The sequence below is a fragment of the Ursus arctos genome, unplaced genomic scaffold (assembly GCF_023065955.2).
Source record: "Ursus arctos isolate Adak ecotype North America unplaced genomic scaffold, UrsArc2.0 scaffold_13, whole genome shotgun sequence".
Taxonomy (NCBI): Eukaryota; Metazoa; Chordata; class Mammalia; order Carnivora; family Ursidae; genus Ursus; species Ursus arctos.
The window spans coordinates 47,708,862-47,736,857 of record NW_026622797.1 but is presented as its reverse complement, the minus strand read 5'-3'; the positions used below and the strand labels follow the sequence as shown (position 1 = coordinate 47,736,857).

The window sequence follows — 27,996 nt, the reverse complement described above, 5'->3', positions numbered from 1 at the left end:
TGACGGCTCTCACACGCTCACGAATGAATGAACAAGTATGAGCTGGACAGCTTCTTCTAATAACGTTGTTTGCCTGTGGAATCCTTTTGTACTCAGAATGCATGAGCCAAATGCTATGTTTTTTCCCATTGTAAAAGTTTTACCAAGAAAGGACAATTAAAAAAAAAAGGGTTTTTTTTTTTTTTAATCCACTGGACTCTTCACCTTGCGATAGGAGGAACTGTCCCAGCATGGAGGCTAATGAGCACGTTCGTAGCGTTTCTATACAGTATTCTCTATTTCCCTCCTATGATAGTCTGTAATCCTTTCCTACCTACTAACTACCTCTCTCGGATGAAATTGACCGGTTTTATCAATTTTCTTTTAGAGAAAATGGTGGGGTAGGTGGAGAAGGTGGGCAAATCCTTCCCGGGACCATAAGGTTGCGGGGACAGAGGCAGAATGCGCACTGCCCAGCGTTGGTGCACACAGACCAGCGGTGGTCTGGAGCTGCGGCCCACCTCAAACCCACATGGCTAAGCGTGGTATCCCACGCAAACTAGTGTGGATTTGTACCCTGATCAACACTGTGTCCTTCTCTATAACATGATAGAAACATGGGGAAACGGCGGGCTCTTGCTTATCCTTATGGGTATGTGATTTTTATTTGGGGTGTTATTTTTGTTTTTTGTTTTTTGGTTTTTTGGTGACTCAGCTTGAACACCTACACTCAGAGGGAAAAAAGTTCAGGACAGTCCCTGAAAGTAAGGACTCCTTTGTCATGAGGGTATTAGTTCTTCCAGCCCATGAGGTTATTAAGAAGGGTGTTGGGAGAGGTTTTTCTCCAGATTCTGCGTCAAACTGAACTCCAGGGAGAATGACCTAGGTATTGAGGAGATTCTGGTCAAATATGGCTTTGACCTATCTTTCTTCCCATCCGAAATACATAAAGTAGAAGCATCTCAGTTTTGGGGCGCCTGGGCGGCTCAGTCGCTTACCTGTCCGACTCTTGATTTGGGCTCAGGTCTTGATCTCAGGGTTGTACGATGAAGCCCCTCAGTGGGTTCTGCGCTCAGTGGGGAGTCCCCTTCTCTCCTTCTCACTCCCCCTCTGCCTGCTCCCATCCCCCACTCATGTATTCTCTCTCTCTCTAAAATAAATAAATAAAACTTAAAAAAAAAAAAGAAAAAGAGGAATCTCAGTTTATTTCTATGAGCAGAGAGACAATGGGAACTATTAGCCTATGCACAGCTGCCAAAACCTTCCCAAAGAAGCAAACTGGTTTTCAAAGGATGATCAGCTAATAACACATTCTATAAATACCTGCCACTTGATTAAAATGCCAAAGCCAAGTTAATTTGTTCTGGTTTTCCATCAGGATCACCCAAAGCTTGAACCCGGGGTTCTTCGCTGTGGTGTGGTTTTTCAGTTCGAAACAATGACAGAGATCAATTTCTTCTGAGTCCCGATGGGAAAACTGTCATTTTGCGTCCTGTACTAGCTGCTGTACCAAACAGACCAAACATTTCTTTTCATGGTTGACATAATAGGAGTTTATTTCTCCCTCATTTCCTGCCTGGCAGGCTTTTCTCATTCGATGATCCTGAGACCCAGGCTGCTTCTGTCCTGCCTGATATCTTGCCCAAGATCAGTGCTCACTCTGTCCCAAGTGAGAAGAAGTAAAAACGTTGACGGACATCTGCCAGCTCTGCCCCATTTCCTTTCGTAATGGTGGTGATTCGTGTGCATTATTTTCTGTGGTCCTTCCCACGGTGGTGCCACTTTACAACAGGCCCAACGTGTACACCCTGCCTCTTCTACCAAACCTTCAACTGCCCGCGAAAGTTGTGGACAAGGGCTCCTGCTGCCTACCTAGTGTGTGTGAATTCAGGCCTGTCAGGCCCGTCCAGAAGGCTGGAAGGATTTCTGTCTGCAGGAGATCTGGAGGCGCTTCAAGGAGAGACAGTGTGTGGCCGAGCTGGGCATGAAAACAGGAATCTCTTCCCCTGCAGACAGTGACCTGGGTGAGGAAAGAAGCTCTATAAGAAAAGAAAATGGCCTGAAACCTCCAGGTCTACAGGTTCTGCTGGGTGGGCGGGGCCGGCTGTCTAGGGAGGTGGTGAAGGGCAGCACTACGGCGACTTTTGGGACTTAAACTGTTAAGAATCAAGCCTCCTACACAGCCTACTGTTTACACATAACTTTTCCATTCCACAGTCTTCATCACATGACTTAATTATTACAGAAAACTCTTATCCAGGGAGATAAAAGTGGCAGAAATTTAATTGATCATTGCAAGAACTTCCTGATAGACCTATCAAGTCTATAATTTATTTTTTTTAATTTTTAATTATTTTTTTAAGATTTTATTTATTTATTTGACAGAGATAGAGACAGCCAGCGAGAGAGGGAACACAAGCAGGGGGAGTGGGAGAGGAAGAAGCAGGCTCATAGTGGAGGAGCCTGATGTGGGGCTCGATCCCGTAACGCCGAGATCACGCCCTGAGCCGAAGGCAGACGCTTAACCGCTGTGCCACCCAGGCGCCCCTATTTTTTTTTAATTTTTAAAAAGATTTTATTTATTTGAGAGAGAGAGAAAGAGAGAGAGAGAGAGGGAGAGAGAACATGCACATGAGCGGGGGAAGGACTGAAGAGGAGGAAGAGGGACAAGCCGACTCCGTGCTGAGCGTGGAGCCAGATAGCGCTCAATCCCATAACCATGAGATCGTGACCCGAGCTGAAATCAAGAGTCTGATGCTTAACCGACTGAGCCATCCAAGTGCCCCTCCGATCTTTAATTTAAAGAGCATTAAATGACAGTTTATAACCTAAGACGTGTTGAAACCTTTTGCTTCCAAAATCCTTGCTTTGTTTTGTCCACCAATACTAGATTCTGATATCATGATCCTTCCTCAGTCCTAAACGTGCCCCCACACTGAAACATTGGTCTTAGGTCAGACTTTGAAATCTCACTATCTCTCCTTAGCCCCTCTAGCTCTGAGACGCTATGAGATGCTGAGGACAAGGGCTCTCCTTCACTGCTGTAGGCAATAAGCTCAGCTTTGCCTTATCAACGAGTTGTTTGGGTGATATTTTGCACAGCTAGCATTCCATGGTGTCTTCTGGTCCAGAGGATTTGTGCCAACTTTCAAAGGGAAGGGAAACTGTGATAACATAAAAGTTGTACTTAAATGAAAAAACAGTCCCCTTGGCAGATCCATGCCATTGAGTGGGCCCAACTGTCTCATCCTTGGGTCTACAGTGTAAGAGAAGCAGCCACCGCTCGACTGTGATTCGGGCAAATACAACAAAGCAGCTAGAGTTGCTGTGGGATGGCAGAAGGCAACAGTCCTTGTAAGAAGATCCTGAAGGTGGAGACTGGCAGAAGGACGGAGAAAAATAAATATTGCCCAGGACTACACTCGAGAAACCCACGGGGCCCTTGAACAGGCAGCAATCATGATTTCATGGATAAGGCTCTTAGCCCAGATCCTAGCTACTTTTCTGTTCACTGTGCTACCCAAGCCAGGGGAGGCGTGGTTATGAATGCAGACCGGCATTTGGGAGCCCTGTGGTCATAAAAGTGGGATCCCTCTGTGATCTCTTTCCAGATACCTGAGCAGCCAGTAGAAAGAGAAACTATGGGCATTCTTCTATGAGCTGCCCAAAAAATGAAACAGAGAGAGAAAGGCTTATGGGCTCTGGGCTCTGGAGGAAGAAAAGGAGGAAAGGAAGTGAGAAATATATGATATCCATAGTAGGAAAGAGTCAGGATCACGGGAGAGCCATCTATCAGCAAAGAAAAAGCTGCCTTCTTCCTGATGAGCAGAGATCTTCTCAGCCCTGAGGACAATAGGACTGTGGACCAGCATCTAATTCAGGGCTGGGTTAGGGATGGAGGAAAGAAGAATTTATAATCTCTGCAGGGTAAATATTTGCATTAAATGCCTCTGATAAAACCTTCACTTTCCCGGAGACATTATCAGGTCATCAGTCATTCACACCATAAATTAAATCAGTGAGTCTGCTGACTTTCCTCCTGATCATTACCCGAGGAGGGGAAGAATTTGAGTCTGTGCGGTGGTAGGGGAGTTGGAGGCGTAGAGGGGTTTTGGAGGAAGGGGAGGGAAAAGTCATGCAGAGCTTGGCACACTTCAGAAGAACTCAGATGTGACATGACAGGATGTCATAATGGGGCCCTGAAGCCAGAGGAAGTAGTGTGACATTCAACGTGTGTGTGTGGGGGATGTTCACAGGGGAGAAGGGGACCAAACAATCTCACTTACACATTTATTTCCCAGGCCAGAAATTCTGCATCCTTAGACTCGTATTGGCTAGAGCTTTTCATCTGTGTGATGGAAATACTTGGTTAGCCCTGGCCTACGTGCCTAAAAAAATGAGTATTTTACTGTAAAGGTAGTTAGGAAAAGATCTGAAGACTAAAACAGAAACCTCAAAGATCTGAGCTTTCCGTATAAAGACAGGAGCCCCTTTTTCTGCAAGTGGAACAGATCTTCTGCTGGAGGATGTCGAGCCTCTTCCCTCGCAAACCAAGTGCTAAGAAGTCAGCACCGAGGACCTGGAAATTGGGCTTGCGTCCTTAGAGAACCCTGGTGGTGTTCAGCTGAGCATTCGGTTCTAGGCTTTGAGACCTGGCAAGAATTGTTAACTCTCCGTTCTCCTAGTTTTCCGGCTGTAAAACAGAAAACATAAATAAAACCAAGGGCCTAAGAGTTATTTCACTTGGAGAAGGTCCCAGGGAGACCCCAATAATTCATGAAGTAGAACAGAGGGGGTCTGAGAGCAAGACTGGTGAAAGAACATCCATCCAAAGAGCCTGGTCCTTGTTGGTAGTTGGCCTGAAAGACATCCTGAGATTCCTGCACCCTCTGAAAGTGACCCATCGTCACCGGCCTCATCAGCTTCATCCTCGTACATATTTATTTATTTAACAAATATATACATAGAATAGAGAACGTTGCATTAAAAAATAATATTTATTGAACTTACTTTTAATATAGAAAAGTAGGAAGAGGTAAACAAACAAAAGGATAGGTTATAATCTTGCTTTTGATAAAATAGATCAATAAACAAACCTATCCACGGTCATGAAATACAAATGTACAGAGATGCATAATCCATGATTTATTTATTCAGTTCCTGATTGATGGACACATTTTGTTTGTTTTCCTCCTCCTCTTTTTTTTTTTTTTTTTTTTTTTTTGGTGTTACAGATTTTGCTGCTATGAATATTTTTGTAGGAACGCCTTGGTGAACGTTCACTTAAATACCTACAGGTTAAATGTCCAGTACTAGGATGGCAGAGTTAGAGATAAATGCATAAAAATCATGGTAGGTCACAGCTACCCTTCACTGAGCAACTACTGTGGGCTGAGAAGAGTTCTATATATAGGTTTTGTTTTTGTTTTTGAGAGAGAGAGCACAGACTTCCAGGAGTGTGAGTGGTGGGGGACGGTGGTGGCAGGGAGGAGGAGAGGCAGAGGGAGCCTGACCCAGGGCTCCATCTCACAACCCTGAGATCAGGACCTGAGCCGAAATCAAGAGTCAGACGCTTCACCCACTGAGCACCCAGGTGCCCCGAGAGTTCTGTGCATTATTTTTAACCCCTACAACAACCTTGCAAGGCCATCAACATTACCAGTGATTCCAAGGGAGAAGTGTCCCCCTGCCCAGGTAGCAGAGCCACGAGCGGCAGAGCAGGACCTGAGCTCCAAGTCCTTCTGACCGGCAACTGACACAGTTGTCTAAAGGCTACGAATCACATTTAAGAGGAGATCAGGCAACTGGAAGGGCCTTCGCCATCTCTTAGCCCGAGTTTTTTAATTTCGGAGAAGGCAGGGAGACCTCCAATGCTTTGTCAAAGACTGTGGAGCTAGGTTGGGACCGAGGTCCTTCCTCTCAGGACAGAGATCTTGTAAGCCCATTTGTGGGTTTGCCTGTCTGGGGCCACAGAGCAGCTTCTTCCAAAGAAAATCTTGTATGAAACATATAAACTCAGAGCTGCTCTCCTTGAATCAAAGAGGAGGCCCAGAGCCTGTTCTCTCTCTCTCCCCACACTTTTGGGGAGCAATTTGAAAACTACTGGTGTGGAAGACACATATGCGGCATTAATCATCACGGTGTACCGGGTGACCCCCAAAGCTCCGACTTCTTCCTCCAAATGGCTGCAGAGGCCTCGGGGGCCACCCTTCATGCTTTGGGTTCCATATTTGCCCTCGTCCTCCTGCCCAGGGGAAGCCGTGGTGATGGGCCCATGGGTGCTTTTTTCTCGCTAGACTTGCGATGACCGAAGATGTCCCCAGGATCCTGGGGTTATAACAGCCCACAATTATTCATCCTAGAAGAAAAGGGGGAAAGTAGAAGGAAGAAGAAATCATCAAAACATTCTTTTAAATGTGAAACTTCCTTCTGCTGCCTGGGGTAACATAGGTGGAGAGGACGGCTGCGAAGCTGACAAGTGAGATAAGCATTCTTGGGCCGGATGCACCACGAGAAGATGGGTAAAAACACCAGGAGCCACGCATCTATAAAGGAAGCCAAACAGGAAATTTGATGTGAATCATCAGCGAGCAGACTATGAGAGGGGCCATGCGGCTCAGTCAGAGATAAAGGGCGTGTTGCATTGTCTAGGGGCGGCGAACGGGAGAAATCACATTAGCCGAATCAGAGAGAGAGAGGCAGGGCGTCCGGCTTTCTGTCAAGCTGATATGAGCGGATTCCGCTGCTGGAGACAGGGCAGTTGAGGAAACTGGAAATGAACTTCAGCTTTAGGCGCTATGAGAAGAGGCCATATTGATGTCACCAGTGATGCCCGGTGCTCTGTTTCCGAGGTGCCCTTAGAACCTCTGGCAGCCCGTGCAGCCTCAGCTCATCTTGTGGCCATTTGTCCACCTATTTCTGTGTCACCTGCTACCGTTGGGGGCTGGGAGGCAGCTAGTATTGTCATACGTGCTGGTAGACACAGAGTAATGGGGAGTTCCACGCAGACAAGCAGGGTGCCATTCAGTAAGACCTCCACTTGAAGTGGAGGCTGCCTGCACTCTCGGGCCCTTTGGGGGAGGTCGCAAGAGTTGTCTCTCTAGGAGAGCGTCTTCTAGTCCCTAGTCTTCTACTCTAGTCAGGCTGTCCCACAGAAGTAGGAAGTGAGAGGGAAAGGTGGGACAGATCGTTGAGAACTGTGATGCTGACTGAAACTGGCCAGCCCCAAACACTGAGAGAATCTGGGGCTCCCTTTCCCCAAAAGGGAATTTTGGAGGTAACGCTGCCTCCTGCTCACGTCAGCTCCCACTCCGAGCCTCAGAACTGACAACGGTTGCTGGTCCATCAATACGATGCCAATAAGAGGATATCAAGGTGGTTTTGAAGATGTCCAAGTCATATCCCATGAGAACACTAACAGAACACTGCAGGTGAGAATGGAAGTCAGTAGAAAGTGTGGTAGAAGGAGCCTGGACTTGCACTCTGGAGCAGTGGCTCCAAGGGCCCCTCTTGTCCCTGGGCTCTTGGGCCTAACTTTTTGTCCCTTTCCTTTCTGGTTATATACAGAGGCTAGACTAGAGGATCTCTGAGGCCATTCCCACCAGCACCTGTGGTAGGACGTTATCTCCCCACTCCCCTCACTACCCCATACTTCATGGTTCCCCTCTCCAAGCCACCTCATGTAGTAATGAATCGAACACTTAGTGTCTGCTAATGCCGCTCTTCAAAGCACTTTATACATACAAACTCACTTAATCTTCATACAACCCTGTGTGGGTAATTACTATTATTTCATCTTACAGATGAAGGAACTGAGAGAAATTATGTAACTAGCTCTGGGTCACACAGCTAGGAAGTGCCCAAGCCAGGACAAAAACACCATACTGCCTCAAAAGTGTATGGTCATTCACGTGGGTAAAGGACTTGAATAGACATTTATCTGAAGAAAATACAAATGGACAATAAGTACAAAAAAGATGTCCAATAATAACTAATCATTAGGGAAATGCAAATCAAAACCGTAATGACACACCACTTTACCCATTAGGATGGCTATTATTAAAAAAAAAAAAAAAAAAACCAACCACCCAGAAAATGACAAGTGTTGGGTGAGGATGTGGAAAAATTGGTATCTTGTGCTTCCCTTGTGGGAATGTAAAATGGCGCAGCTGTTGTGGGAATTAATTTGTTCTTCAAGAACTTAAATATAGAATTACCATATTGATCCAGTAATTCCACTCCTAGATATACGCCCAAGAGAACGGAAAGTAAGACGCTAAAAAGCTACTTGTACACTGATGTTCACAGTAGCTTTATTCACAATAGCCAAAGAGTGGAAACAACCCAAAAATCCGTCTACAGGAAGAATGAATAAGCAAAATGGCGTCTATCCATCCAATGGAATATTATTCAGCCTTAGAAAGGAATGGAGTTCTGACTCATACTACAACACGGATAGACCTTGAGGACATTATGCTACAGAAAATAAACCAGTTACAAAAGGACACCTATAGCATGATTTCACTTACATTTTCACTTACCTTACGTAGAATAGGCAAATTCATAGCTACAGAAAATAAAATGAAGGTGGCCAGGCGCTGGAGGAGACGGGAATGGGCCATTGCCTAATGGGTGCACAGTTTCTGTTTGAGATGAGGAAGAGTTTCCGGAGACGGAGAGTGGTGACAGTTGCACAAGAATGTGGATCTACTCAAAGTCACTGAATTACACACTTCAAAAGGAATACAATGGTAAATATTATGTGTATTTTACCACCACAACGAAAGTGTGCACATTGCTCCCGGCAGCACCCGCATCATGCTCCCCCTGCTCCGCACTGCTGGTGGCTCCCGCCCTCCCCTCCAACTCAGCGACAGCACCTGGGCTGCAGGGGGGCGGTCCCCTCACAAGAGCCAGGCTCCTGTCTGCTTCCGTACCTCAGGTGCTCCTAGCCATCCCCCCATTTCACCACCCCTCAAGAGGAGGGGCAAAGCCCTGCTTTTCACCGAGAAGCCTTTGCCTGTCTACACTGGTGCTCTGGGCTCTTTTAAGAATTTTCCTGAGTCGGAGTCTGCGCCACTGTCTTAACGCTGAATTATACATTGTCTTGTACCAGCGTCTGCATGTGTAACGACTCTGCGTCACCATCTAGATTCTACTTTGGATCCGGAGCAAAGGACAGAAGTGGAAATGCAGCAAACAATAAATAAGGCCTTCGTGACTTGCCTGGAAACGAAAGTACTGCTGACTTTTATGTCAACTCCGGCCTCTAACTCGCCTTTGTGTTGGTCTGTGTGGAAAGAATTGGCAATTCCAAAGCTAGGACTAAAGAAGGGACAGATGAATGTACTTAGGAGACGCAGGAAAGGAATACAAGGGGTCGGTCAGGCCAAGCTCCGGTTCGTTAATAATGGCCTTGCATTCGGACACTGCTCTTTGGGTAGCAGCTTTAGAAATCTCCCCAGCAGGCGAGGCTATAATGGCTCACAGTGTTATCAGCTCTGTTGTCTTGTCATTTTATTTCTTAGCTGCTTGATATTCTGGGCACAGAACCAGCTAGGAGGGATACAAACCCAGTGGTGTCAGTGGTAGTAGCTAGCCGCAGGTATGGCCTATATTGAAACCCTGGCTTGTATTCAAGTCGTTCTTATGGTATACCTTCTTCAAATTGCTTCTTGGGTCACCTGGAAAGAAGAGATACAGCTGGGGTGTGGAGGAGGGGAAGGCAGAGGAATAGGGGAAGTGTTTCAAAGGTCACAAATTATGCAGCACTTTTGAAAAATTATAATTAATTGGAAGCACTTTTGATGATAGCTCCCCCCCTTTATACTTCTGTCTGTGTAATGAAGGGCGCACGTCCTTGCAGGTGGATGCATCCTGACCTACCTGGCCTGGGCGTGGCGGAGCAGACATCCTGCCTCCAGAGCCCGCAGGTTCCTCCCTCTACGGTGGGGACGTGAGGCGGCGGGCAGCCCGCACTGGAGGCGAGGTTGGATTGTAATGAACAGCGACCTCTAGCGCGTGGTCCGGGATTTGCACGCGGCTAAGAGGACAGAAGGAAAACAGCCGCAGAGATGGCAATTCTTATGAAATTCCCCACAAACAAAGGCGAGATAGACTTTTCCTCATTGCTTCCCCTGGTAGAGAAGCTCGGGACCGACCGGCTGACCATTGCGTTCGTTTCTGCCGCGCACTACCAGCAGTGCCGGAGATGCTGCTCAACCCTTGCTGGGTTTTGTTTTTGTTTTTTCCCCTCCAGCAGATTTCCTCCACAAAGATCATCGGGCTTTGTTTTTTAAAGGCTTCTCAGTTGCCTTTAGGGCTTCGCCGGGAGGGGTGTGCGCGCCGCGTGCTGGAGACAGGGCTCAGGCCGAGGGGGCGGGAAGGGGCGCTCAGGAGGGGCCACAGGCTGTGTCCCCCGGGAGCTGTGGGGAAGGTCCGGGGCTCCTGCTCAGCCTCCCTCGGCGAAGGCAGCTCTCCGGCGCTGGGTTCTCCTTTTTTACTTAAGGTGTCAGGCTGTGGGAGCCTTCTTTGCCCCCACCCTGGTGCTTCCTAAGGCAGTAAGCCGCCAGAAGGTTCTTCCCTCGTCTTCTGCCCCTCCCACTCTTCTGAAGCCAGGTTCTGAGTCTCAGGGGCCAAGTTTAGGCCAAGCTAGCTCACAGGCTGATGGTGTTCATGCCCCCTGAATAATGGGGCCAGAGGGAGACCTCCCAGCTCTGTTAGGAGCCAGGAAGAGATTCTTCAGAGGAAGGCTAAAATCACAGTTCCTGGCCCATGACTTTGCTGTTTCGACAGGGGAATAGGGGCTTGAGGGTTGGGGAGGGAATACATTTTCCTGTAACTTCAACCCATCAAAAGTCGATAGATTCAAGTACATATTTGCTGAATAACTGGGTTTGCCCTGCTACTGCCTTTTAACAAAGCTTCAGAGTCGAAATGTTGCATTTATTTTATTTTATTTATTTACTTATTTAGCTGTGGTTTTTAAGCTGCGAGCACATCACTGTACTAGGGCTGTCCCAGTTTCAGCAGTTGCTTAAAGCAGGAGCCGTCCTCAAATTGAAGCCAGAGATTCACACCGTCCTGGGCCACATGTTCCCCTAATGTCACATTTATGTGCCAGGAGCAGGGAGTCACTGGTGAGGGTAGGCACACAGTCACGGTGACAAGATGAAGGGGGTGTGGCCATTACGTGACCAGATGGAGCCAGGGAGGCCTGTGGCCAGTACTGGATGAACCAGCAAGTTTGCCCAGATGGCAAGTCCGAGCCTGTGGCCCAGCTTGGGAACAGGTTTGGGGTAAGGGGAGGCATCAGTTCAGGCTGCAGTGAAGAGGCTAAGAGAGGCAGAGCTCCCTGGTTCCTAATACAAGGGTTCAACAGCTTGGGCTCGGTCTTTGGTGATGTGGAAAGCTGTTAGAATCCCAGCCCAAGAAGGAAGAAAAGGAAAATAAAATTGATGGTTGGATAAAAGCAACACCAATAGAAGAAGGCGATTGTGGCTGAGGTGGTGAGGCTCAGTGGGGGAGGGTAGGTAGAGTCAGAGGGAAGAAGTCTGAGGAGGAAGACGGTTTCCCTGGGAAAGGATCGGTGTCTGTTCTCAGGCTGTGACAATGCAAACAGAAAGACAGGTAGGAACGCTAAATATCAAGAGAGGAAAGGACAGCAGGATTTGCTAGCAACCTGGATTAGGAACTGGTCAGGAAGGATTTGGAAAGACTCAAAGGGAAATGATTTCTCAGAAGTTCTCTGTCAGGGAGTTGGCAACATGGTAGCATTGACCAGTTGGGTGCTCCGGAAGGGCCAGCTCTTTCTGGAGGTAGACGGTGAACCAGGTGAGGGTTGCGCCCCGGAAACAGAGTCCCTGCTGGAGGAAGCCCGAGGTCACTCTTGAGTCTCCCCGTCCCCCTTCTACAGCACCTTTGTCTCTGCCTGGCTCTGTTTCCATTCATCTGGCAAGCACGGCCCCTCCCCCCGCCAGCGAGCACCAGTGGCTGCCTCTCCTTCCTCAGATCTCCACACTGCCTCTCCTTCCTCATCTCATGCTCTTACCTCTTACCTGCCAGGGCTGGCTAAGACACCCAGAAGGAAGCTACCATGCCCGCCATTATCTGGCTGTTTCCAGACACTTGCCCAGATATTTACATGGTTCATTCCTTGACTTCATTCAGCTTTCTGTTCAAATGTCACCTCCATGCTGAGACCTTTCCCATCTAAGATAACACCCCTGCCTTTCTCTATCTCCTTACCCCACTTCATCTTTTCTTTAAGGCACTTCATTGCCACCTGCTATCTATTTATCTGTGCTTTCTCTTCTTCCCCACCGGACTGTAACTCTTCAGGGGCTCTATTATATTTAACACGGACTCTTCAGGGGCTCTATTATATTTAACGCAGTGCCGGGCACATAGAAGATGTTCAATAAACATTTATTCAGCAAGTGACTTATAGATGTCTCTATATGTAACATTGTGGGCATCTCTTTCCTTCTGGAAATGCCGTCTTCTTTATGACGTTAGTTCTTGTCCCTTACTGTTCGACTGCAACTTCTTTGTTTTCTGTTCTTTGTTTTTCAAGGCTCAGGTTCTTGGCCTGTGCTTTTCTCTTCTTCCACGTTATCCACTGGTGGCCCCACGTGCTCTCAGAGCTTCCTCTCTCACGTCTATGCCCCTGTCTTGGCATCTCATCTGAGTTCCAGGCCCATATGTCCAGCTGCCAGGTGGCCATTTCCATTTAGAATCTTCTCATCACCTAAAGCCCCCAAATCCCTTTCCACTGTCAGAGTCGCTGTCCCCTCCCAATGTCACTACTTTCCTTCCACCCAGCTAAACCTGAAACCTTTCCATTTCTTTGTATTCCTATCTTTAAACACTTTTTCCAATCCACACCATGTCCCACAGTGTCTTCTTTCAGAATTCATTAAGGAAATATTTATTTATTGCCTAGTATATGCAAAACAATGTGTAAGTGCTTTGGGGTTGGTGCTATAAAGATTCATTTTCTACCCTCGGAGAGTTTGTAACAAAAGCTTAGAGGTGTAACATGTTCAGGAAGACTAATTTAAGGAGGAAAATAATGAGTTATAGATTCAGGTTATGAGGAGGCAGAAGAGGGGAAAATTACTTCCACTTGAGTTCAGGAAGTCTTCGAGAAAGAGGGACATTTGAGATGGGCTGTGAAAATTAGGTCATGCTTGGACATGACAACCCGGGGGTTGGTCTTTCAGCCAGAGGGAACAGCATGAACAGAACACCAGAAACAAGACAGCCATAAGTGAGGAGGGAAGATGATCACTGAGCTGGGCTGGAGCCTAGAGTGGGGGTGGGGAGAAGAGTGGGAAAGAGGGTGAAGAAGACAGGCAGGGAACTTATTTCTGTTTGAAGGCCTTGGAAAAAGATTAAAAATTACCATGCAGGTAAATAATGCATCGGAGCTGTGTTTCAGGAAAGTTAATCTAGTTACGGCCTCAAAAATGGGTCGGAGATGAGAAACGCTAAAGAGGGCATCATCATCTAGGCTGGAGGTCACAGCAGCCAGGATGTGGGTGGCAGAAGCAAAGGCGGAAGTGCAGGCATCGGGGGATGGCCGAGATGCTGGTGAGGTAGAACGAACAGAACTTTGCATCCAATCGAATATGAAGAACAAGCAAGAGGGAATAATAGCAAAAACGATGCTGAGATGTCGAGCCCAAGTGTGTGATCCCCAAGTCAGAAACAGGGAAGACTAGAGGATCAGGTGTGAGGAGGCAAGTGATGAGTTTAGCTGCAGTCACAGCGAGTGGGAGGTGCCAGGGGGCATCCAAGTGGAGCTTTCTAATAGGTAATTAAACCCGTGAGCCTGAAACTCATGACAATGGTCAGACCTAGAAATGGCAATATGGAGGTCATTACCAAGGTGAACATTACACAGGTCATACAAGGTGAATACGTCAAGAGATTGATCACAGTTGCCAAGGTATTGTTAAAAAGAGAAAAGAAGATGGCCAAATACAGTCCCTTGTGAAACACCTACATTGATGAACTAGGAGGAGAAAGGATCCAGAGAAGGAGCATAAAGAGAGGAGGGAGGAAAGAAAGTGTTAGAGAAAATGAGGGTGGCAGTTTTAGGAAGGAGTCACAGACACGATAAAATGTTACTAAGATGTGGGAAGGGTGAAGGTTGAGAAGGAGCTGTTGGGTTTATATGACCACGTGTCCTTCTGTCATCCTGCTCTCACCAGTGCTCCCCTGGTGGAGACCCTTGCCTCCCTCACCTGGGAGCCTCCCTTCTAAGGTCTCATCCCTGCTCCCATTAGACTGTCCCAACTAGACAGTCTCTCTCTAACACCATTTCCATGATATCATTTCTCTATTCTGTAGGGAGGCAGGAGGTGTGGTGGGAACAAAGTTAGACAAAAGGTCAAGAAACCTGGTTCTCTGGCTCTGCTACTAATTAGCTGTGGGCGCTTGGGCAAGGTCCTTGAATTTGTCATCCTGTAAGTTCTCTTGCTATCTACACTCCTGGATCTCTTTCCATAATATCAAGGCCTAAACAATTTTCCCAGGGTTTATTGGGGTCTCTCCCAATTCCGTCCCTGTCGGCCTCTCCAACCTTGCTTTCCAGGTTCTCTAAATCCACCCTGCTCCATCAGACTCGTTTCCTCCTGGTTCTGTAAGTAGACTGCATGGATGCCTGCCTCTGGGCCGCCTTCTACTTGGCTTTTCTTGCCCGAGTTTCTTCTGATTTCCCCCACACCTGTGCCAGTCCTCAAATCCTCCCCAGGCCAACTCAACACTCACTTCTTTCACGAAATGTTCCCTGATCCTTCCAGGTTTCACTGATACTTCTTTCTACTGGACTCCTGGGCATCTACACAGAACATCTAAATCCTATTTTTATTATTTTTTAAAATTTGCCATTGTTTTAGGCACTGTTAGTCCTGGTTCTTCCATGAGCTGTAAGATCTTTGGGGAAATGGACCACGTCTTTTGTATTTCTTACAGTATATTGCTCAGCATGTCACTGAACACCTAATGTGTTCTTTATGTACATGTGTCACTCAGGGTTCTTCTGAGAAATGTAAAACACACACACACACACACACACACACACATACACACACAGACTTGTTTTAAGGATTGGTGAATGTGACTGTGGGGTTCTGGAAGTCCTAAATCTATATGGTAGGCAGTAGCCTGGAAACTCAGACAAGTTTATGTTACAATCTTGAGTCAGTATTTCTTCTTTGAGCAACCTGTTTGAGCTCTTAATGCCTTCAACTGATTGGATGAGGCCCACCCACAATATTGAGGGTCATCTCTTTTACTTAAAGTCACCTATTGTAGATGTTAACCACACCAAATGCCTTCAGAGAAATGCGTAGATTACTGTTTGATTAAATAACTGGATACTATAGTCTACCCAAACTGACATAAAACCAACCATCACAGAACACTTGTTGATGGAATCATATTGAGGAGTAATTCATTGTACAGGATTCAGCAAGGTGGAATCTTCAGAACAAGAATGGAGAAGGATCACTGAGACGTGTTGTTAAGAAGCAGTGTCTCCAGGGTGTTCAGAGAGTGGAAGCCCTGTGGTGTTCCTGGGTGAGCTGGTTGGCAAGAAGTTTATGAATTAGCAGGAATCTGCAGATTCTGGGTATGTGAGGGTTAAAAGGAAGAGATGGGGACACTACACTTAGAAGGTACTGGAAATATGTCTATGCAGAGAAAGGAGTGGTGTGGGGTTGGAGTGAGATGGGGAGAGAGAGAAGGAGGAGGGAGAGAAAGGATGAGAGATTAGGGAGGGAGGGGGAAGAGAGAGAGAGAGAAGGAAAGAGGAATAGAGCAAGAGAGAGACCCAGAATTTTAAAATCCCAAGTCTTTGTTTATTGTATATGGTTAAAAGAAACTGAGGTGAATTTAAGTATCTTCAAAATTAGGAAGAAATTTTGCTTTCTTCTCAGGCAATAAACAGAAACTAATGAGAGACTGGAAATATGAGAATGAAGTCAATAGGAACCTACGGAAGGCAAAGCAGATGCCTCTAGTGAGGAGAGAGTTCTTGACAGATTTTCAGATGACATAAAGCCAATTTTTATCTGGAAAGGTTTATTTCAAATGAATTTGTGTAGATAAAACTTTGAGGGAGTTAAAAAAAAAAAAGCCCCAAACAACCCAAACAAATAGAAAAGCCAAACAAAACTGCTTAGAGCAGAAATCCAGATATTTGCTGCAAAACAATTAGTAATAGCATTGCTGAAGCATTCCCGAAATAGATGAACTTCACCATTAGCCTTCTGTGAATTCAAGCAAAGAGGCATCATTACACAAATTATACGCCTGGAGAAGGGGCTTCTGCACCGGGATGAACTTGTAAAAAGAACATTTAAACCAAAGGCAATTTTGCCTATCTGTTATTTGCTCTATTCCCCTTGCTATCATTGAAAATATTTATGCTTGAGCAAATTTCTCACTCTCGATCTGATTTCTCCTTTTTCTTAATCCAGCCATGAAGTCATAAAATCCCCTGTTTGGGACAATACGATTTGCTGCCATGGAAACAATTACGATATCATAAATTCATCTTGCCCCATGAGATGAAAGAGGAAAAGCAATAATACTATGATTTTGCAGTTCGATAGTGCCATTCATCCCGCAGTCTCTGACTAGTAGGTATCGTCAATTTACTTACGGGGAAAACTGGAGCCGCAAGCTCTCGTGCCTTGTCTTGAGTGCCGGAATTTTAGACCCTGGCAAGAATGTCCAGATATTTGTAATTCCCACCCAGAGTAGCAGCTAAGGAGCCAAACTCTTGGTCTCCGTGACTCTTTCTGGATGAGGATGGAGTGTGGGCTCCCCTCCCAGCCCCTGTACTTCACCAGCTGTTCCTAATTATGAGAGTATTTGATGGAACCTAGTTTGATAAACAAACAAAAAGCCCTTGGTAATTGTCACAGTGGTGAAAATATTTACAGACATAGGAATAGGGAAGATGTTTTGGAAAAGTGCACTGAAACTTCAGCACCCAGAGTCAGCTCCACCTCGCCTGACACCCCCTTCTCCATCCCCGCTAGATGCTCATTGTCTGGGTTCCTGGACATTGTTGAATTTACCCAGAAGCTAATGGCATGTCAATTCCCCGGGCCCCTTCCTAGGCTCTCGGAGGTGCCCTAGCAATGCGTTCACATGGACAGACTTTTGAAAACACCTACATTCTAACTTCCTCTTGTGTTGGGTGGTGTTGGAACAGCATTTGGGGATTCTGGTAAGGGCAAGTGAGTTAGACATGCCTTTGGATTAGTGGTTTGTAGTCACTTCTGTTTAGAGCTGAATTATGGCAGCCATTTCTGAGTAGCAGTGGCTTCCAGGAATGCTTATTGCTTAATTGCCCTGACCCCCACGCCTGGCAGGAGGTAGTCCTGTGTCTCAAGAACCCGTTACTGGAACCAGGCTTTGTTGGCCCTCATTCTTCATGGAGACATGTGCAAGACGCAATAATTTATCCTTTATTTTGGAATGGATGCCCTGACATTGCTCAGATCACTGGAAACCTATTTTTTAAAATTTTTTAATTTTTTTTTACTGATGTGGTGGGTTCCTCAACTTGCATATGGTTTATTTCCTAGCCTCCTGAGTGCACGTGGCTTGGTTAGGCTTGCAGTGTCCTGGCCACTTCCTGCTCATCCAGTCCAATTAGCATAATGTCATTGGTATAATGGACCAGTGTGATCTTCTGTGGGATGTGTAACCTGTCCAGCTTTTTATTTTGGACTGCGTTATGACAGAAGGTAAGAGAGTCAATATTGCCCTCAAACCAGACTATAAATATACTGTTATGTGCTTCTGATCTTCTTTTTTTGATAAGGATGGAAAACGATACATTTGCCAGATCAGTGGCTGCATTCCGTATGCCCAAGGCTATGTTCATCTGCTCTAGCAAAAATGCCACATCTGGGAGAGCAGCTGCATTTGGGTTTGATTGAATGGTAGCCATCTAAACTGTCATCCTTCAGGATCTGTCTGCTTTTTGCAGGGGCCAGACTGGTGACTTAAATGGAGGTAAGATGGGGTTCACCAACCCTTTCCTCCAGAAAGCTATCTTGCTTTTGACTTACTATTTTGAGCTGGGTTTGGGAGGAGTGTCGTTTCCACTTGGCTTTCCCACAGACCAATGTGGGTGTGTGTGCATCCAATTTTTCACTTGGGGACTACGGAAGTGACAATCAGTGGGTCCTTGGATTCAGTGAGCCCAGCGTAACCCAGACCTGGGCCAGGCTACCTTCATTTATTTCCTGGAACCTATGTGTCCTCATTCTAAAAGGAGGGCCTTACTGATGCTCTGAGTCTCCAGTTAGCAAGGTCAAGTCAGATCTTGTATTCGGTAGACCTCAAATGTGTGGGTGTCTCCCTTTCCTTGGTGTGCCTGTGGCAAAGGGCCACACAATCTCTCTGGGGAAGGACTGGAGGCATTGTTGCTGGATACACTTGCCGTGATGTTGTGGGGTCCTTCCTCCCAGGACCCAGCTTCTCCTTTATTAGGTTCCACGTCCACAAAACTTGCTCATTATCTGGAAACTTGGCAAGGGATCATAGCTTTTTATTGGGGTGATAACGCTCAGCATCCTGACCATTCATCCTTGATGACTTTTAGTTTCAGATTGAGTAGCGTCCTTGCTGGGTGCCCTTTAATTTCGTCCTTAGGGATGTTAATCCTTTACAGAGAAAACTGAGTGCTTCTGAAGTCTTAAAGAATTCGTAACAATCTGGAAAGTGAAGACAGTTGAAGGCATTAGCCCAAGTATCCCCCTCCCATGTATCACTTGGACTAGATGAACTCCAAGGTCCATTTTCATCCTGAAATATCTTTCAAGAGTGACCCTTTCATCCATGTCTACCCTTCCGTTAAGGGGCAGCCGGGCACAGGTCGTGGGGGTAGACCACGAAGGTTTGAACTGTGGCTCTGCCACTTACTAGCTGTGGACCTTGAGCAACTTACTTAATATCTGAGCCTCAGTTTCTATATCTGTGAAACGGGAATAACAAAATACCTCCCCCAGAGGATGACATGAGTTAATATGTGTAAAGCATTCATAATAATGCATGGCACATATTAGGTACTTTTCTCTAAGTATTTGTCGTTCTGGTTCCTTCATTCAACAAACTCACACTCATTTTCAGAGATGGGCATTGATTTCAGCTGCTTCATTTCCCTTTATCACCACACTCAGCACATTTGTGGGGATTTGGCCTGTCTGCTTTTCCTGCCTTACTGCGAGCTCTTCAAGGGCGCCGGCCTGCTTGGTTCCCTCCCTGCTCCTGGCACAGCGCGGTTGTCTGATCGCTGTCCTTGCGAATGAATACGTGAGCCTGCTGTCCAGGAACTGGCCTGTCCCCGGCTGGGTCCAGGAAGTGATTTTAGTGCCCGGCCTTTTCTTCACCAGCTGCGGCTGGGGTCTCCGTCAGGTGTGCACAGCTGGGTCCCTCGTGACCATCTGCTGCCTGACTCCTCCGGCAAACCAACCATCCTCCGGGGGCTCCTGCGTCATGGTCGTTGCTGCTGTTGTCCATTTCGCTTCTGTGCCTGTGTGCTGGCCCCTGGCTTGTTTGGGCTTTTGTGCACTACTCGTTCTTACCACTTTTCTGGCTTTTAGGTTATTAGTTAGCTTCTAAAAATCAACACCTCAGATCTGCTCACCTCTGCTTTGATCTCCACCATTCTTAAGTTTTTGGTTTGCTCTCCAGGTGGTACAAGCAAATTCCCTTGTTTCTGTGGTGGCTTCTTGTCCTGAGATCCTCGCCTAGCTTCTGGCCTCTTGTAGCTGAAACACCCTTGACAGGTTCCCATCTCCGAGCCTGGGTGTTTGATTGGTATTGCCTGATCATCCCTCCTGGAGCAGGGATGGCACAGTCACAGCCACTCCCCATTCCCTGCCCAGGGCAGACAGGGTTAATCGATCACAGCACTCTTCCCTTCAGCCTCCCGATGAGGTTGCAGAGCATGTACAGACCGATCTCCCTGCAGCCACTACCCGGCAGAGTCGGCACAGGAGTGGCAGCCTGCTTGCCAATCCTGAATTAGATGATGGCCCTCGTCCGTGTGAATTCACTTTACTCTTTCCCCTCTGCTTCTTGCACTTGACCTTTCTCCTACCCTTTGGACAAATGAAACCTGCCTGCCATTCTTCTTAGGTCCTGGCCCCAGCTGCCCGGTGCTGGGGTCTGTCGGACTTTAGCTTCCAGGTCTCTACAGAATCTGCCACAGTTATGCCTATTATGGGTCAAGGTGACTCTTGGCCTACAATCCCTCTACCACCACCATTACTGTACTGTACCTAGAAGCAGCTTCTCTGCCTGAGGTTTGAAGGAAGCCCAGAGAAGTCACAGATCTTTTCTGAACGTACCAGTTTCTTTTCAGTGCCTGTTCATAGGGACAGAGCCAGGTCAGATTGATTCAGAGTGTCTTCCCCGGAATCACTCCTGTGGATAGGGTCTACAAGAGGTAATCAAATTAAATGAGGCCATAGGGTCGACACTGATCCAGTATGACTGAGATCCTTATAAAAAGAGGAGATGAGCGCACAGACAGATGAAGAGGAAAGACGATGTGAGGATAGTGAAAAGGTGGCCATCCACACAACAAAGAGGGAAGCGTCAGAAGAAACCGAACATGTCAACTCCTTGATCTTGGACTTCTAGCGTCCAGAACTGTGGGAAGATACATTTCTGTTGTTTAAGCCCCGCCCCCCCCCATCCGCGACTCTTTGTTACGGCAGCCCTAGTGACCTAAGACAGATGGGGCTGTTCTCCAGGGTGCCATGCTTCCCACCACTCCCCTGCCTGGCCCACTTTAGCCATTCCCTTCACTTCTCTGACGCCTGGAGGCAAGCTGTTTGTGATCCAGGCCTCACAGGAACAGAGAGAGTGTTCATTCCCGGCTGAGGGGAAGGGACCTCCCTCTTCTTCCCTCACAATCTTACAGAGCGGCAGGTTGACAGATTCTGAATCTTGGCCAAATATCTATACATTTTATTCCAAATAACCCTTTTAGATCCTTAGGATTCATTTATATCCAGAGTGGCCTTGGGTAGCTTGGTCAAGTTTATGCTTCTTAGACTGGCGGTTCTGGGACTTCTCTGACCAGGTCTGGGATTTAGGAGCCTGCGTTGGGGTGTGTGTGTCAGAGCGCGGGGTGAGGGTGGCTCTCAGGAGGCAGAGCATGGAATCACAAGAGATCCGAAGGAAAGTTCTAAGGCCATGTCTGAAGTGAAGGCCATGCAGGGGCTATACACAAAGTGTTCATCTGAAGAGGCAGGGCAGAGTCTTGGGAAACTAGGTTTGAGACCACAGGACACGGAATGGAGATACAGATCTGAATGGATATGCTCAGGGTGAGGCAGGAGGGAGGGAGAGCTGGCCTGAGCTGGGAAAAAGCCATCAGGTCATTTGTAGAGTGCCTATGGCTTTGTCCCTGGGATGGATGGGAGCTGTTAAAGGTTCAGAAGAGAGCCATATTGCCCTGCAAAGACCCTCCTCTTTCCTTCTCAGTACAACTTACATAGGTTGTAGGCCTATATTTGGGAGTCACAAGCCAAATTAAAGTGTACAAAGTTCATAGAGCACAGACATCCCCACTTACCCCAGCACCTTAAGACCTCACCTGTTCACACACACAGAGTTAACAGGGAACTGGCGTTGGTGGTAATAGCATATGACCTCTCCCTCCACCACCCTATCGTATTGTTTTTGCCCTAGAATATAATACTCTTATTTTGATATCTGAGGTTTCTGTGAGGATAGTTTTGTTTATGCTAGCGGAGGAAAAGCAGGGTTTTTGAGTAATAGGTTGAATAAAGGCCAGCCTTTGCCCAAGGTGGAACAGACCGTGCCAATAGTTGTCCTCATGGCCTGTTTTCTAGATTCATCAGTGCTCATGAAGCAACACTGGCACCATGCCTTTGTTATTTCAACTATCCACTGTGTAGGGAGAGAATAAATCATTTTTGTCCTCTCTGTACCCTACTTTTATACACTTAAAGATTCATGGCTCCCCTTAATCTCTTTCCTTACAAACCAAACATAGTCCTTCTGATTTGTGTTTTCTTGTAAGACTTATTTTGAAAAAAACATTTCTTGTTCTCATTTTCCTCTGAAACTTCTTTGGTCTACATTGATCTTGAAATTTGGAGCTTGAAGAAGAATGTAGTTAGTATCCCCACTGGGTTTGTATTTATGAAGGCCAAATCAAGAGTAATAAACACATGCCTATTTGACCTTGGAGTGAATCCCTGCATCCCAGCCTGACAAGCCATGGTCTATTGTTGCAGTCAGGCCCTCTGTGGACTCCAAAGTACTTATTACTCATGTCCAGCCAGACCAACGGTCCCAATTCTCAACTTGCTCCATATTTTCTCATCTGGGAATCACTTTGCTGTTTTAAACTTTGTCTCATTTTATTGATCTGAGCCCAATCTCTAATTTTGACAATGTACATGTTTTCTGATCCTCTCTCACACAATAGGCCATTATTTTCAGTGCCCTGAGACTTTATCATGAATGTTTTGGCCTGACAAGAATCACATCTTTTGAAAATTCGCATAATAGAATTCCAAACTGCAAAATAAATGTACCAATTGTGTTTTAATCCCCTAGCCGTAACTATTTAATGAAAGGAAGCATTTGCTTCATTAAATAAATATTAGCTTGTATTTTAAGGCCCCCTCCCAAATCACATCTTTAGAGTATGTACTCAGTTGACCGAAGAGAAATTTTCACTAATTTATTCATGCTTTCAGTAATTATTGAGATTCCATGATGAGCAAGGACGTGGAGGACATAAGGGAGACGAGACATGACCTCCAGCCTTAAGGAGAAGGCTCTCTTTTCCATTGGCCATGAACGGTAACAGGGATGGAGTCTATACTCTATTCCCTCCTTAGACATAGTTCAGATTCACAGTACTCAATAAAGGCTTATTCTATAACTGAGAACAGTGAATAACTACTCTCAATAAACTACCCCCCTTTCATCCTCTTCCCCAAACACACATTACCACCATGTTTGCCTCTAGTCGGACGCATGGGAAAAGAAGATAAGATAGATGGAGGAGAGGCTGTCCCCACCCAACCCAAGAAGCCAGTGAGTGCTTTGGTTGGCGTGGTGGGGATACATGTCAGAATCTGGTGGAATTATTCAGACTGTGGACAGAAGTTCGGGTTACAAAACATGGCTCCAAGTGGCGGAGGGGAGAGCTACTTTCCTGGCCACATCAGGGATCTCATGTTGTTCTGGAGCTCTGAAGCCTGGACTTGGGACCATTAGGAGATAATGCCCTTGACGGGGGGTTTGGGTTAAGTATGGTAATTTGGGGTGTATGGGAGAGGTTAATTATTGCTCACTTTGCTCCCCTCCTGAGAATTCCTAATAAATGTAGGAAATGGGGGTGCAACAATTAGCTTGGAGACGTACTGGGTTGTATTTTGGGCAAGACAAGTAGGAGTGGGGACTAGGAACAGGGGAAAACCAATATTATCTTAAGTTTACATTACATATCATTGTCTTACCTTATCCACACAACAGATAGCATCATCCTTATTTTCAGATAAGTAAAGGGAGATGAAGAGAGGTTAAGTAACTTGACCAAACTGGGATTTGATTATAAGTCTGCTTGGCTCAAAGATTATACTTTTGCTGTGATATCACTGGATTGTTGTTATGAATGGGATTTCCTTGTATACTCTTCTATTGTCATGTCATATGACCTAAGCATGTAAACATGGTCAACTTGGGGAGGGAGGCCTCAGTCTCATGAGTGTAGAATGATCATATGACTCATCATCACTCTCCCCTTATGGAACACTTCCAAGGAAACAGTGAGAGAGTACATAGTATGTTAGTATGCTTCTCACCCATAATAGAAAAACTGTCCCAAATCTGGACGTAGAAAAATCACATTTTTTATGTGATAAAAATCTATTGCCTCCTTCTTGGAAAAAAAACGCTTATGCAATTTTCTGCTGAATTTTAATGGTATGAAGATTTGGTCTAGGAAATCAGTTACCCACCCACCCAGTTGACTCTCAGCTGATTGTCAGAAGGAGTTCAGGGACCTTTAACCAGGCATTCTTTTTATTTTGTATCTAACAGGGATATTTTCACTGTTCTCTTTTCCTGTAAAATATCTCTGACTTGGCCTACTACAGGCCTTTCCTCTTGCAAACCTGATGTTAGCAATATTTTGATACTTGTTCATAACTAAATTATCTGAAATTTTTTCTTTCACATAAATAATAGTAAACATTAATACTTAACATTTATTGGATTCCTACAACACATTAGGCAGGGTTCTAAGCACATTACATGTGTTATTTTGTTTTCATAACAACACGATAAAATAGGTACTCTTAGCATCCCCAGTTCACAGATGAGAAAATCGAGACCCAGGGAAGTGAAATAATCTGCCCAGCATCTCACAGCTTGTTATATGGTGGAGCTGGGTTGTGAATCCAGACAGTCTGGGTCTTACTTCTTCCCCATAATGCTTGAAGTCTATTCACTTTTATTTTTAAAGGTTTGATTACTTTTGCCTTCATGGAACTTGAAAATTGAATTGTTGGGTTTTGCGCTGGCTTTTCAGAGAGAAAAGAGGCAAAATGTTACCCTTCGCTTTCATTTCCTCATCCGGTTGAAATGTGTCATAATTATTCCATCTTCTTTTTTCTGACCAAATTAAAAAATCTTGGCTTTCATTGGGGGAGATGGAGAGGTTTTGAACTGAGGAATGATATGGTCGGAGCTGTATTTTAAAAGGCTCACTCTGGGGTGTACAGAAGAGATTATAGGAGAACGCGGGTAGAATCAGGGAGGACACTTAGGAGACACCTGCAGTAATCTATGTGAGGGCTCATATGTCTAGGACCAAAGTGTGAGAATGAACTAGAGAACGAACTGAAGAATGAACTTCACACTATGTATATTTTGAAGATAAAATGAAAAGGATTAGGTGGGTTGGCTATTGGGTAAGGAGTCAAAGATAGCTCGATTAGAGGCTCTGTCTGTGGATGGGAATGGGAAGACGGCCCATTCTCTGGGCATGGTTTCTGGACCATCTGCATGAAGAGAGCAGTCTACACCAGCTCCTCTCCACAGACTGGAATTTCTGCAAAACTTCACCTCTACTCTTTGGAATTTTCCTAAACCCTGAGGTAGAGAATAGCAAGTTTTTAATGGTTCAAGCTAGTCATGATTCTTTCTTCTTGGCTTTCTCTTTCATCAGCATTGTATGTTCTCATAATGTTCACAGTTTTGATTCTTATTTTTTTTTAATGTTTTTTTTATTTTATTATGTTAGTCACCATACAGTACATCCCTGGTTTCTGATGTAAAGTTCGATGATTCATTAGTTGCGTATAACACCCAGTGCACCATGCAATACGTGCCCTCCTTACTACCCATCACCAGCCTGTCCCATTCCCCCACCCCCCTCCCCTCTGAAGCCCTCAGTTTGTTTCTCAGAGTCCATAGTCTCTCATGCTTCATTCCCCCTTCTGATTACCCCCCCTTTCTTTATCCCTTTCTTCCCCTACCGATCTTCCTAGTTCTTACGTTCCATAGATGAAAGAAATCATATGATAGTTGTCTTTCTCTGCTTGACTTATTTCACTTAGCATTATCTCCTCCAGTGCCATCCATGTTGCAGCAAATGTTGAGAACTCATTCTTTCTGATAGCTGAGTAATATTCCATTGTATATATGGACCACAACTTCTTAATCCAGTCATCTGTTGAAGGGCATCTCGGTTCCTTCCACGATTTAGCTATTGTGGACAATGCTGCTATGAAAATTGGGGTGCATATGACCCTTCTCTTCACTAGGTCTGTATCTTTGGGGTAAATACCCAGTATTGCAATGGCTGGGTCATAGGGTAGCTCAATTTTTAACTTTTTCAGGGACCTCCACACTGTTTTCCAGAGTGGCTGCACCAACCTGCATTCCCACCAACAATGTAGGAGGGATCCCCTTTCTCCACATCCTCTCCAGCAATTGCTGCTTCCTGCTTTGTTAATTTTTGCCATTCTAACTGGCGTAAGGTGGTATCTTAGTGTGGTTTTGATTTGAATTTCCCTGATGGCTAATGATTTTGAACATTTTTTCATGTGTCTGTTAGCCATTTGTATGTCATCATTGAAAAAGTGTCTGTTCATATCTTCTGTCCATTTTATGAATTTGTTTGTTTGTTTCTCGTGTATTGAGTTTGAGAAGTTCTTTCTAGATCTTGGATACCAGTCTTTTATCTGTAGCATCATTTGCACATATCTTCTCCCATTCTGTGGGCTGCCTCTAAGTTTTTCTGACTGTTTCCTTGGCTGTGCAGAAGCTTTTTATCTTGATGAACTCCCACAAGTTCATTTTATCTTTTGTTTCTCTTGCCTTTGGAGATGTGTCATGAAAAAGGTTGCTTTGGCCGATGTCGTAGAGGTTGCTGCCTATGTTCTCCCCTAGGATTTTGATGGATTCCTGTCTCACATCGAGGTCTTTCATCCATTTGGAGTTTATCTTTGTGTATGGTGTGAGAGAGTGGTCAAGTTTCATTCTTTTGCATGTAGCTGTTCAGTTTTCCCAGCACCATTTATTGAAGAGACTGTCTTTTTTCCACGGGATGTTTTTTCCTGTTTTATCAAATATTAGTTACCCAAAGAGCCGAGGGTCCATTTCTGGGTTCTCTATTCTGTTCCATTGGTCTATGTGTCTGTTTTTGTGCCAGTACCATGCTGTCTTTGTGATCACAGCTTTGTAGTACAGTTCGAAATCCAGCATTGTGATGCCCCCAGCTTTGTTTTTCCTTTTCAACAGTTCCTTGGTGATTCGGGGCCTTTTCTGGTTCCATACAAATTTAAGGACTATTTGTTCCAGTTCCTTGAAAAATGTCATCGGTATTTTGATCGGGATAGCATTGAAAGTGCAGATTGCTCTGGGTAGCATGGACATTTTAACTATGTTAATTCTTCCGATCCATGAGCATGGAATATTTTTCCATCTTTTTGTGTCTTCCTCAATGTCTTTCAAGAGTGATTTATAGTTTCTAGAATATAGATCTTTTACGTCTCTGGTTAGGTTAATTCCAAGGTAACGTATGGTTTTTGGTGCTATTGTAAATGGGATGGATTCCCTAATTTCTCTTTCTTCAGTCTCATTATTCGTGTATAGAAATGCAACTGATTTCTGAGCATTGATTTTGTATCCCGCCACATTACTGAATTGCTCTATAACTTCTAATAGTTTGGGAGTTGATTCTTTTGGGTTTTCCATATAGAGTATCATGTCATCTGCGAAAAGAGACAGTTTGACTTCTTTGCCGATTTGGATACCTTTTATCCCTTTTTGTTGTCTGATTGCTGTCGCCAGGACTTCTAGTACTATGTTGAATAATAGTGGCTAGAGTGGGCATCCTTGTCGTGTTCCTGATCTTAAGGGAAAGGCTTCCAGCTTTTCCCCATTGAGAATAATATTTGCTGTAGGCTTTTCATAGATGGCTTTTATGAGCTTGAGAAATGTACCCTCTATTCCTACACTCTGAAGGGTTTTAATCAGGAAAGGATGCTATATTTTGTCAAATGCTTTTTCTGCATTTATTGAGAGAATCATATGATTTCTGAATTTTTGTTTCTGGATAAAAATCTAAGACACTGATAGATTTGCGAATGTTGTACCACCCTTGCATCCCAGGGATGAATCCCACTTGGACATGATGGATAATCCTTTTAATGTACAGTTGGATTCTATTAGCCAGGATCTTGTTGAGGATTTTGGTGTCCATATTCATTAGGGAAATCAGTCTCTAATTCTCCTTTTTGATGGGGTCTTTGCCTGGTTTGGGGAACAAGGTAATATTGGCCTCATAGAATGAGTTTGGTAGCTTTCCTTCTGTTTCTATTTTTTGAAATAACTTTAGGAGAATAGGTATTATTTCTTCTTTGAATGTTTGGTAGAATTCCCCAGGAAAACTGTCCGGGCCTGGAGTTTTATTTTTTAGAAGGTTGT

At 45.4% G+C, this 27,996-nt stretch overlaps 2 long non-coding RNA genes across 11 annotated transcripts in view; one reads left to right on the top strand and one right to left on the bottom strand.

Annotated features, from left to right (window-relative positions):
* The window catches only part of LOC130543548 (uncharacterized), a 30,557-nt gene extending 12,373 nt beyond the window's left edge, over positions 1–18,184 (top strand). Inside the window, exons 2-3 of the long non-coding RNA XR_008958982.1 lie at positions 16,467–16,628; positions 17,586–18,184. This is a non-coding gene — a long non-coding RNA (uncharacterized LOC130543548). The remainder of the gene's footprint in view (positions 1–16,466; positions 16,629–17,585) is intronic.
* LOC113264719 (uncharacterized) lies at positions 1,167–16,788 on the bottom strand. Of its 10 annotated transcripts, XR_007191552.2 has the most exons (4): positions 16,652–16,788; positions 9,865–10,021; positions 4,266–9,662; positions 1,167–1,999 (listed from the first exon to the last, which is right to left on the bottom strand). It is a non-coding gene; the product is annotated as an uncharacterized LOC113264719 (long non-coding RNA). The 10 variants fall into 10 exon arrangements; XR_007191554.2 differs by having other exon boundaries at positions 4,266–16,256; XR_007191555.2 differs by having other exon boundaries at positions 4,266–15,569.
* Positions 18,185–27,996: the final 9,812 nt, after the last annotated feature.